The 12,374-nt window shown below is 40.2% G+C and overlaps 1 pseudogene; it reads right to left on the reverse strand.

Moving 5' to 3' along the window:
• Positions 1 to 10,766: 10,766 nt before the first annotated feature.
• On the reverse strand, positions 10,767 to 11,543 carry LOC103743400 (annotated as a pseudogene).
• Positions 11,544 to 12,374: the final 831 nt, after the last annotated feature.

Here is a 12,374-nt window from a genome sequence, read left to right on the forward strand (position 1 = left end):
TCCAATTAAAAGATGAGCTAAAAATCCAAACAGAGAGTTCTCAAAGGAAGAAATAAAGATGGCTAAGAAAGATCTCATAAAGGGCTCAACATCATTAGTAATTAGGGAAATGCAAATTAAAACCACCCTAAGGTATCACCTTACCCCAATCAGACTGGCTAGGATCAAGAGAACAAATGATACCAAATGCTGGTGAGGATGTGGAGAAAGGGGAACACTCACTCACTGCTGGTGGGATTGCAAACTTGTGTGGCCTCTAATGGAAAACAGTGTAGAGAACTCTTAAAAACACAAAAATGAACTTACCATATGACCCGATTATACCACTCCTTGACATATATCCAAAGGACTCATCCTATTGTAGAGACACTTGTACAACCATGTTTGTTGCTGCTCTTTTCACAATAGCTAAGAGATGGAAGTGAACTAAGTGTCCCTCAACTGACGAGTGGTTAAGAAAAATGTTGTATATTTACACAATGGAGTTGTATTCAGCAGTAAAGAAAGGTGAAATGATGAAATTTGCAGTTAAATGGATGGTTCTAGAAACTCTTATACTAAGTGAAGCGACTCAGAAAAACAAACGATGTATGTTTTCCCTCTTATGTGGCTCCTAGCACCAAATCCTTTTAAATTCCAGGTCCTTTTAATAAGAAGATGCTATACAGCAGTCCCTTCTGCATGAAATAAGTACCATCATCACGACTTTGGCTGAGCCTGATCACTAAACATAGTCACAATTGGGCTTGCTGACAGTTGTGCTCATTCATTCAAGGAGTGCCAAGCAGGGTCACTGGACCCTCACCTGAGTATCCAGCCACTCTTCCCAGCAAACTAGTTCAGTCTTGGAAGAAAAAAGAAAAATGAAGAAGAATCCAATAGAGGGATGCTTTTGGAAGCCCTTGTCAAGAAACTCCAATGGACTTTCATATGAACATTTGAAAATTGCCCTGTCCTGACTTTTTTCTAGTTCCCTATCTAGAATTTAGAATGCTAATTACTCTTGCCTTTACTTGTCCTTCACGTCTCCTATTCATGATTCAAGGACTTTCTTCTTCCCTTAGAGGCAAGAGTTATGCAGTTGGGGAGTCTTTTAGATAGACCCACTGGAGGGGTACTCTAATTGCATCACCCTGTATCCCTGTTGAGCATGGAAGAAGCCAGAGGGGTTGGCATCCCTATTCCCATTGGCAATTTGGGTAACCCCTTCAGAGGATGGCGTGATAAGAATAGGAGGTAGGAATTGGCTAGGCAGTTAGGGTAAAAAGACCCCAAAGAAAAGTAGCCAGTTTCTTGGCTAAAAGTCAAAATGTCCTTGGGCCTGTTATCAACATACTCTGTTCCAAAGGCCAAAAATGTCAAAAGTATTTGGGAGCTCGTATCTAATCCTTAAAAGATTTTAGGGTTACTGCTTCAGAGGGGGGAATGTTGGAGGGGAGGACTCGCATGGATTTGATCAAAACACCTTATATACATGTATGAAATTCTCAATAAAGTTTTTGTAAAAATTTTTTTTTAATTTTTTCTGCACATCAAAAAAAGTGAAGGCACATTGTACTCAATGGGAGAAAATTTTTTCCAACTATTCATACAACAGGAGATTAATATCCTGAAAATATTTTTTTTAACTTTTTAAAAAATTAAACACCAATAGAGTGAATAGTCGAATCAACAAATGGGCAGGTGAATTGAATTGACCCTTTTCAAATGAAAAAATACAAATGACTAGTAAGTAATGAGTGTTCAACATCTTTAGACACTGGAAAATGCAAAAATCAAACTGATGGGCTGGAGAAATGGCTCAGTGGTCAAGAGTACTAGCTGCTCTTGGAGAGGACCCAGGTTCTGTTCTCAGCACCCACACAGTGGTTGTGTAACAACTGTCCATAACTCCATTTCCAGGTGAATCAACGCCCTCTTCTGGCCTCCATGGGTATTGGTGCACTTATATACATGCATGCAAAACATTCATACACATAAAATTAAAATGTAATTTTAAAAATCAACACTGAGATTCTATCTTAACTGAGTGAGACTAGCTATGATTAAGAAAACAAACAGGGGGCTGGAGAGATGGCTCAGCAGTTAAGAACACTGACTGTTCTTGCAGAAGACCTGTGTATGAATCCCAGCACCCACATGGCAGCTAATAACTGTCTGTAACTCCAGTTCCAGGGGATCTGACAGCCTTTTCTGTCCTCCGTGGGCATTGCATGACATGGATGCACTTACCTAGAAGCAGGCATAACACTCATACACACAAAACAAAAATAATAAATAAAATATTTTTTACAAAAACACAAGAAAACAAACAAGCCAGGTGTGGTGGTGCACACCTTTAGTCCCAGCACCCTGGAGGCAGAGGCAGGCAGATCTTTGTGAGTTCAAGGCTAGCCTGGTCAACGTAGTGAGTTCTAGGCCAGCTGGGGCTACAGGGAGACCCTGTCTCAAAAAGAAAAAGAAAAACAATACCAAATGTTGATGAGGATGTGGGGGTGAAAAGGAACTCATACACTGGTGGTGGGGGTGTAAACTAGTACAGTCACTATGGAATGAGTATAGAGGCTCTCTTAAAAGAAACTAAAATTAGGGAGCTGGAGAGATGGCTCAATAGTTAAGAGAGCTTGCTACTCAGACAGGGGACCAGAGTTTAGTTCCCCGAACATCCATGTCAGATAGCTCATAACCTCCTGTAACTCCAGCTCCAGGGGACCTGACACCATCTTCTGGCCTCCATAGGCACCCACACCCGTACACACACACACACACACACACAAACACACACACACACACACACATACACACACACACACATCTTTTTAAAAACTAAAAATAGAATTATCATATGGTCTAGTTTTACCACACCTGGGCAAAAACCTAAAGGAATCCAAACCTGCTTGCTGTAAAGACACCTGTACATACATGCTTATTGTAGTACTGCACAATAATCACAGTATGGGATCAGTTTAGGTGCCCATTAGTGTGAGAATGGATAGAGAAAGCATGGTGTATCTATACACAGTGGAGCTTTATGCAGTCATATAAAATATAAAATCATGTCATTTCCTGGAAAATGGTTAAAACTAGTGACCACCATGCTAGATGAAATTAGCCGGACTCAGAGAGACAAGTATAGCATGTTGTGGCTTGTATATGGAATGTAGGGGAAAGATAAGAAGGTGGAATGGGAATATTCAGGAAAGAGGAGGCAGGGGGAGGTAGGAGGTGGGAGGAAGGCTGTAGGATAATGAGAGTAAACACCAAAGCAAAGGCATGTGGGCAACACCACAGTGAAACCCACCACTCTGCACAACTAGTAACACTAGTGTGGAACAGAGTGCTGGCGTGGCCATGCTACATAATGAGAAACTTCACTCTTGGGGTAGTTTGAGGGAACCCAAGCTTGTTCCGAGGGGTTCGGATTCCTCTCAGAACTGCTCCAACTGTTCTTCCTTTCTACTCGAATCCATTTGCTCTTCCTTTATTCTTTGCTTCCACTTCTATTCTAGTTTATTCTATTAACACAGGGCTCCTCTCACCCTTATTGAACCCCATAAAATCATGTTATGAGGAAGGCATGAACAATCATTGCAACAGTGTTGTAAAGGAGGAAGTTATTTTCACACTCTCCTGACAGAACAGCACATACAGCCACAGAAAGATGTCATCAACCTCTGCCCCCATGTTGCTTTCAACATTCATGGGGAGACGTTTTCAACATCATTGTTTTCAATGTCATTGAGTAAGAATATTTTTGAAATGTACAACTCTAAAATGCATTTTTTGTTTCAAGTCATTATTACAAATGAGTTGAAAAGTTTAAAAACTGATTTGAAAAGTACAACTAGCCCCACCATGCCTTTAATCCTAACACTTAGGAGGCAGAGGCAAATGGATCTCTGTGAGTTTGAGGCCAACCTGATTCAGTGAGTTCCAGGCCATCCAGGTCTGCAGAGTGAGAGCCTCTCTCAGAAAACCATAATAATAACAAAAGCAACAACAACGATTGTAAAAATAAGACTTAAGAAGGTAAAAATAAGGACTGGTAAGATAGCTCAGCAGTTAAGAGCACTGATTGCTCTCGCAGAGGACCTGGGTTTGATTTCTGGCACCCACATGGAAGCTAACAACCATTCATAACTCCAATTCCAGGGTATTCAACACCCACTTCTGCCTCCATGGGCAGTGCATGAACATGGTGCACTTAGATACATGCAGGCAAAACACTCATAAACATAATAAATAAATAATAAATCAATAGATACTAAAATTTAATGGTATTTTTTAAAGTAAAAATATTATAGTAAGCTAAGGTTTATTTATTATTGAAGAGAGAAGCCTAAATTAACGTAGTCTAATTGCACAGAGTCAGTGTCCAAGGTGGACAGTAATATCCTTGGTTTTAACATGCTCCTCTCACTACCCCACCTCACCCACAGCTACTTCCTGTCCTGCAGCTCCTGCAGTCATGGTAAGTGGTCCTGAGAACACCACATTTTGTCTTTTATACCATATTTTGACTGTCTCTTCCTTGTTTTGATATATTTATATATACAAATATTTGCTGCTGGGTGTCAGTGTGTGTAGTACATTGAGCACAGTAACATACTGTGCAGGTTGCCTATACCACACAGCCTGGCATGCTCCAGGCTGTACTATTGATATGTGTGGGAAGGCACTTGATGATGTTCACACAATGGTATATCCTAGAGCTCTATTCTCAGAAAGTATTTCCATGGTAACTGGTATGTGCTCATATGTGCCACCTCAGGCAGAGCTGGAGACTGGAATAGCTCTACTCGCATCTTTCTTTTCAGTGTTCTTTCCATACCTCACAAAGTGCACATTACAAGAACAAATCTTTACTTACACTGCAAAAATGACTTGCGGGAAAAGTTAAGAGAAAAATACAGTGCAATTCCTATCCCCCACACCACAGACACCACACGATATATCACATAATACACGCACACCACACATGCACACCATACAACATGCCACACACCACACACCACATACTATATATGTACCACACAGCATACCACACAGCATGCCACACACCACATGCATATCACACATACCACATAAGCCGCATACTACACATGCCATGTAACACAATACAACAAACACATGCACATCACACACACCACACATCACACACAAGACACAAACATACCACATTACACCACACACACACACACACACACACACACACACACACACACGCGCGCACGCACTACACACACAGTTGCTTGGAGTAATGCGGTAACCTTAATAATGTTGATTCTTCCCATTGGTGAACAACAACAAAAGTAGTCCAAAAAAGTTGAATAGGGGCCCCAGCAGCACACGGTGGAGGAGTCCTCTGGTCCTTCGGCAAAGTAAGGTAACTATTGGTTAAAACAATGCAGGTTATATTGTAAAATGACTAGAAGAGTATGAAGTTCCCATACAAAAAACTGATTAATGAGTAAAGATAGAGATATGATTATTATGCCAGCTTGATCATTAGACATTTATTTACATGTATTCAAATTACTACAATGTAACAAATACATTTTAAAAATTCTCAATGTATATTTTTATTGAATTTTGTGCATTTCATATAATAGATCTTAATCATATTTATAACCCCTCTCCCATCTGCACCTCCCCGTATCTCCCCCACTGAATTTCACGCATTCTGTCATATGTTAAGTTCTATCAAGTCAAATCTGTGTATCCAGATGTCCCTCAGTTCAACTTCATCCACTGCAGTCTAGTCAGCCTATCTGGAGCCTATCTCTCTTAAAGATCAACTTGGGACTGGAAAGATGGCTCAGCAGTTAAGAAAGCTCTTGTAGAAGACCCAGGTTCTGATTCCAGCACCCACATGGCACCTAACAACCTGTCTGTAATTCCAGTTCCAGGGGATCCGACAACCTTTTCTGACCTCTGAAGGCACTGCATGACACTGGTGCATTTACATACATGCAAGCAATATACTCATACACATAAAAAATAAAAATAATAAATAAAATATTTTTTAAAAACAAAATCGACTCTTTCTCATCCAGCAGTAATCAGTTGCCAATAGTTACTTGGCTAAGGTTGGGGTCTGATGCCCATTTCCCTAGTTCTATGCTGGGTTTCTGTCTGATTGAGTCTGTGTGGGTCTTGTGCATGCTGTCACTATTGCTGCAAGTTCATATGAGCAGCTTCCCATAGGGCTCGAAGACTCTGTTTCCTTATGTTCGTGCACCAACCCTGGCTCTTTCAATCTTTCTGCCCCCTCTTCCACAATGGTCCCTTAGCCCTGGGTGGGTGAGGTTTAATACAGGAGTCCTATCCAGGGACACACACCCTGCAAGCTCTAATTCTCTATGCCTTGGTCAGTTGTAGCCTTCTGTGTGCATCACACTCTGTTATATGAGGAAGCTTCGCTTGTGAGAGTTGAGAGATGCATTAGTGTTGTCTCTACCCCGTTCCACTGTTTCATGAGCCTTAGGTGTAGAGGTTCCATTGTAGATGTGTCACTTAGGGCTGGGCATCTATCAGACACATATTCTCTGTGCATGACCAGTTGTGTGTGACCAGTTCTTCGATGAGTGGTGATAGGATACTTGTCTGTATCCTAGGATCCATATTTAGCATAATAAGATATTATGTTTGTCTAGAGCTATGACAGAGATAGGGTTTTTTCAAGGATCAATGACCTCTCCAGCCATGTGTGTTTGGCTATGTTTACAGTGCCACAAATGAGTTCCCTCTCACTGAGAGGACTTAAGTCCAATTTTTTAGCTATTGATTACCCTCAAGATAAAAATGCCATTCCTATACTGCTACAGTTTGTTGTGCCAGTCATTGTTGTATTTATGCCCAGGTGTGGCTTTAAAACTGGGGTGGATCGTGGATTGATTTTCTCCTCACTTAACAGCTTGCATATACATTTTTTAAATGTTAAATTTTTTTAAATCTTTTTTTAAAAGAGTTATTTTATTTTTCATTATGAGTAGGTAGAGGTGGGGGCAGGGGAGATTGTGTAGGTGAGTGTAATGCCTTCAAGAGGCCAGAAGAGAATGTTGGATCCCCTGGAGCTGGAATTACAGATGATTGTGAACAACCTGATGCGGGTGCTGGAACCTGAACTCAGGTCCTCTGCAAGAGCAGTATGTTCTCTTACCACTGAACCATCTCTCCAGCCTGAAAAAAAATGTCTTCAGAGTTCTAGCCCCAGAGACCAATATATATTGACTGCATGAATGTTAATTGAATAACATCTGTTCTAGTTTGCTTTCAATTGCTGTTACAAAGCACTCTGACCAATACCAGCTTGAGGAGGAAAAGGTTTATTTGGCCACAGTTCATCACTGAGGGCACCCTAAGTAGGAACTCAGGGCAGGAACCTGGAGGCAGGAGCTGAAGTGCAGGCCATGGAGAAATGCTGCTTACTGGCTTGGTTTCCAGGCCCATGGTCAGCCTGCTTTCTTATATAATACAGAACAACCTGCCCAGGTGTGGCACCACCCACAATGGGCTGGCCCTCCCACATCACTCAAAAATCAAGAAAATATCCCACAGATATGGCCATAGGTCAGTCCAATGGAGAGAATTCCCCAATTGAGGCTGCCTCTACCCAGGTATATCAAATTGACAACTAAAGATATCCAGCACAACTCCTTTCTTTTCTTTTTTTTCTTTATTCTTCTTCTGCTTCTTTTTTGCTAATTTCTTTTTTTAATATTTTATTTATTATTTTTATTTTATGTGTATGCGTGTATTGCCTTGCATGTAGGTAAGTGCACCCATGTTGTGCAATGCCTGCGGACAGAAGACAGTGTCGGATCCCCTGGAACTGGAGTTACAGACAGTTGTTAGCTGCCATGTGGGTGCTAGGATTTGAACCCGGGTCTTCTGTAAGAACAGTCAGTGTTCTTAACCTCTGATCCATCTCTCCAGCCCCTATTTTTTGCTAATTTCATACATATTTTGATCAGACTTAGGAACCTCTCTCCTATCTACATCCCTCTCATTGCCCCCACCACCCACCGGATTTCAGGGACTCTATCATATATATTAAGGTCTACTGAGTTAAGTCTGTGTCCCCACATGTCCTTCAGTGTGCATCCATCCACTGGAGCCTGGTTAACCTATCTAGCTTCACACACTTAAAGAAAACTGACTCTCCCTCTCTCAAGTAGTTATCAGTTGCCGATAGTATCTCAGCTAAGGTTGGGGCTTCTTACCCTCTTCCCCAGTTCTATGCTGAGATTTTGCCTGGCTTGAGCTTGCATGGGTCTCAGTGTATACTGTCAGCATTGCTGTGAGCTCATATGAGTAACTTCTCAGCTGTCTGGAAAATTCTATTTCCTTGTGCCAGCCACCACCTCTGGCTCTTACAATCCTTCCACAATGGTCCCTGAGCCATGGGGGGCAGAGATTTGATACAGGTGTCTATTCAGGGATAAGTATTCTGCAGTCTCTTATTTCTGCACTTGGCCAGTTGTGGCTTTCTGGGTTAATCAACATCTATTGCATGAGGAAGTTTCACTGGAGAGTGTTGGAAGATGTATTAGTATTCTCTCTACCCCTTGTTCTAATTTCTGTGAGCCTTTGGTATTCCATTATTGATGTATCACTTAGGGTTGGGCATCTCACAGATACTTATTCTCTGTGTGTGACCAATTGTGGAACTCTGTACTAGGCTCTTATCTGTTGCAAAAGAAATTTCTTTGATGAATGGTGACTGGTACACTTGTATATAAAGATTTGGTGCTAAGACCCACAAATGAGAGAGAATATATATCACTTGTTCTTCTGAGTCTGTTACTTTACTTAGTATAATAGTTTCTAGTTCCATCCATTTACTTGCAAATTTTGTGATTTTGTCTTTTTTTTTCCTTCATTTTGTTTTTATTATAGCATGTTTGCTTAATTTACAGCAAGCGGAAAATAAGCTGGATCTTGTTTTGATCCAAACATCGATGTTTTAAAGGTTGTACACAATATTTGTTAAAAAGAACATATAAAAATACCTTTTTAGAAGCTTCTATAAGAAAGAAAATACAAAGTTTAACCCCATAACTTTCCTCTTTGCTAGAACTGCAAACTACTGCTACATAGACTTTACACAGAGTTTTTGTTGTTTAAACTATACATCCAGGAAATTCTAAAAAAATAAACATGCATAAAAATGATTGTATAGCAGAACATGAACATTAACTGCAAATAGTAAAGAAATGAAAGTTAGAAACACTATCAAATATACGAAGGTTCTAGAATCAATCCTTTGAACACATTCCACAAACAGTACTTAAGAACCATCTTTGTTTTCTACAGGCAAGGCCTACCTTTCTAAAATGAAAATGGGGGTGGGGGGTAACCCTCTAAAAGGAATCATTCTCCCACAGTATCTCTTATTCTCATCTGTAAGCAAGCAGTCTGAGATTTGTTTAAAGATGCTAGCTTCTTATTCTGAAATGACATTGGACTTCCAAGTCACTTTATTGGCTCCCCCAATTTCTCTTTAAGAGAAATACTAGAAATTATAAGTATTTAAGGGTATTAGTTCCTTATTTTTAGTCATGTTCTACATTATTGAAAACAAAGTAATGTGGCTCTTGCTCAAAACTAATCATTTTTCCAAAATTGCTTTAAATTTCATGGCACCACAGACTCACCTAGGATGGGAGTGTCATCTTTCAACTCGTCTCACGCTAATAAACTGAGGTGTAAAGAACAAGCCTCCCTCGTTAGAGGGAGGGTAAACTGACACAAATGCACATGCCAAGTGCTATAAGCATCAAAATTCAGTTTTGTTTACAACTATATGCATAAACAAACAAAACCTACTTTCAGTTTACTTGCTTTTAATAGCAGTAAAAAACAAAAAAATACCAAGAACCTATATAACAATGATCAACAATACTCCTTAAATTTTAGACTAACTACATAAGAACATCCTTTTCCCCTTAAAATTATTTCTGCCATCATCGACATGCTCAAAATCTAAGGAGTTTTTCTGATGTTTTCTAAATCTTAGAAAACATGGGGGGCAGGGAGCAGTGAAGGCTCCATGTTTCAGTCACAAAATCTCCCTAGAAATGCTACTTAACCCAGTTGGAAACCCAGTTTTCCCCAGACAGTGGAGTTAACAACAGATCTATTCCACACTGCATTATAATTATCATGGGCTTAGACATCTTGACAAGTTATAAAAGTCTACCCTGAACCTACATGTGTCTGAGCAGTCAGTGTTGTAATGTGGCTACAACGTCAGTTTTGTATCACTCTATCTTATTAGCAAGCTACATTTCTAGGTTAACAGTTCTACCAAATATGGGTATGAGGATTTATTTTTAATAAGACAGTGTTGTAAATTATGGTCACCAACATCTTTTCACCACATACTTCAAGCATAAAAAATGAGAATCAGCCAGGCATGGTGGCGCACGCCTTTAATCCCAACACTTGGGAGGCAGAGGCAGGCGGATCTCTGTGAGTTCAAGGCCAGCCTGGTCTACATAGTAAGTTTCAGGACAGCTGGGGCTACAAGGAGACCCTGTCTCAAAAAAGACCAAAAACAAAAAAAAGAAGAGTGGCTTCTCAACAGCTTATCATTTTAATTATAAACGTTGCCTGGTACAGGGAAACTAACAAAGTGTTTTGTTTTGTTTTGTTTTAAATGCATCATTGCAACATTGTAGTCCTGATAATTTAAGTATATCAAACTATGAGTAAATGAATGCTACGTGCCTAGAAAGTATCATGATTTACACTATAGTGGCCACTGGACTTAGGACTAGTCTAAGACCTTGATCTAGATTTTGACCTAGACCTAGACTGTGACCTTGACTGAGATTTGGATCTAGGTGGTTCTTTTTTCCTTGATTCCTTTTCATATCTTGAGCCAGACTTATAATGTGTTTTGGAATCTGTTTTAGAGGTGCCTCTAGTTTTGGTGTGAGATGCAGACCTATAACATGATTTAGCCTTTATTTCTTTCTTGGGCTGGGACTTAGACCATGATCTTGAATTGGATTTAGATCTTGAAAAAGATCAATTTCGGTGTTTGAATCTCATTGTCGGAATAGCTTCTGCTATGCTGTGGTCTTCTAGTCGGTCTACTGTTTCTGGGACTATAAGATCTCCTATAGTTGTAATCAAAAAACTGACTCCTTGATCGCCTCCTTTTGTAACTCCAGCTTCTAAAATGTCTGTGTCATAATCATCATAGCGTGAAGAGCTGTACACATTTCCTCCCTTCCATGGCTTTAATTTGATTTGGTGTCTTCCGATCCCCCTGCGCAAACTGTATTTTCTATTTGTCACCCATAAATCCATTTTCTGTCCAAATTATGTAAAGCATCTTCAGCATCACGAACACCCTCAAATTGAACATAAGCAAATCCTCTTAGACATCGAGTATAGAAATCAAGTGGAACATATACATCAACTATAGGATGATAACTACCAAATTCTCTCTGCAAGTCTTCAGACCTGGTGTCATCCGCCATGTTCCTGACAAATAGAGACGTGTTGGGAGGGCGCAGGTAGCAGGACATGGCTGCTTTGTGAGTCTTGCCCGGCAGCACTAACCGGTTCAGCAAACCATCGAGGCTTCGGTGGCAGCTTATACACACACACACACACACACACACACACACACACACACTCACACCAAGTTTGTCTTTCTTTACTGCTGAGTAGAACTCCACTGTGTAAACGTGCCACTTTTTCATTATCCATTCATCTACTGAAGGACATTTAAGTTGTTTCCATTTCTTAACTATTGTGAAAAGAGCAGTAACAAACATGGATGTACAAGTATTTCTGCAGTAAGATCAGTCCTTTGGATATATATCAAAGAATGACATAACCAGATCATAGGGTAGGTTCATTTTTAGCTTTTTAAGAGTTCACCACACTGCTTTCCATAGTGGTTTCACAAGTTTGCAATCCCACCAGCAATGAATGAGTGTTCTCCTTTTTCTACATCTGTACCAGCATTTGGTATCATTCTCTTGATCTTAGCCAGTCTGACTGGAGTAAGATAAAGTCTTTATTATATACATATATATATATATATGTATGTATATAAATGTCTTCTTGAGACAGGGTATCCCTGTAACTCCAGCTGGTCTGGTACTCACTATGTAGACCAATCTGGCCTCTAACTCACAGAGATCTGCCTGCCTTTGCTTCCTGAGTGCTGGGAGCAAAGGTGTGCGCCACCAAGCCTGGCTAAATCTTAAAATGGTTTTGATCTGCATTTCTCCAGTTACTAAGGTTGTTGAACACTTTTTAGAATGTTTCTTAGCTATTTTAGTTCTTCTTTTGAGAACTCTCTGTTCAAGTCCTTCACCCATCTTCTTATTGGGTCGTTTGTTTTCTTG

The sequence above is a fragment of the Nannospalax galili genome, unplaced genomic scaffold (genome assembly GCF_000622305.1).
Source record: "Nannospalax galili isolate Female #2095 unplaced genomic scaffold, S.galili_v1.0 scaffold441, whole genome shotgun sequence".
In the NCBI taxonomy this organism is placed as follows: domain Eukaryota; kingdom Metazoa; phylum Chordata; class Mammalia; order Rodentia; family Spalacidae; genus Nannospalax; species Nannospalax galili.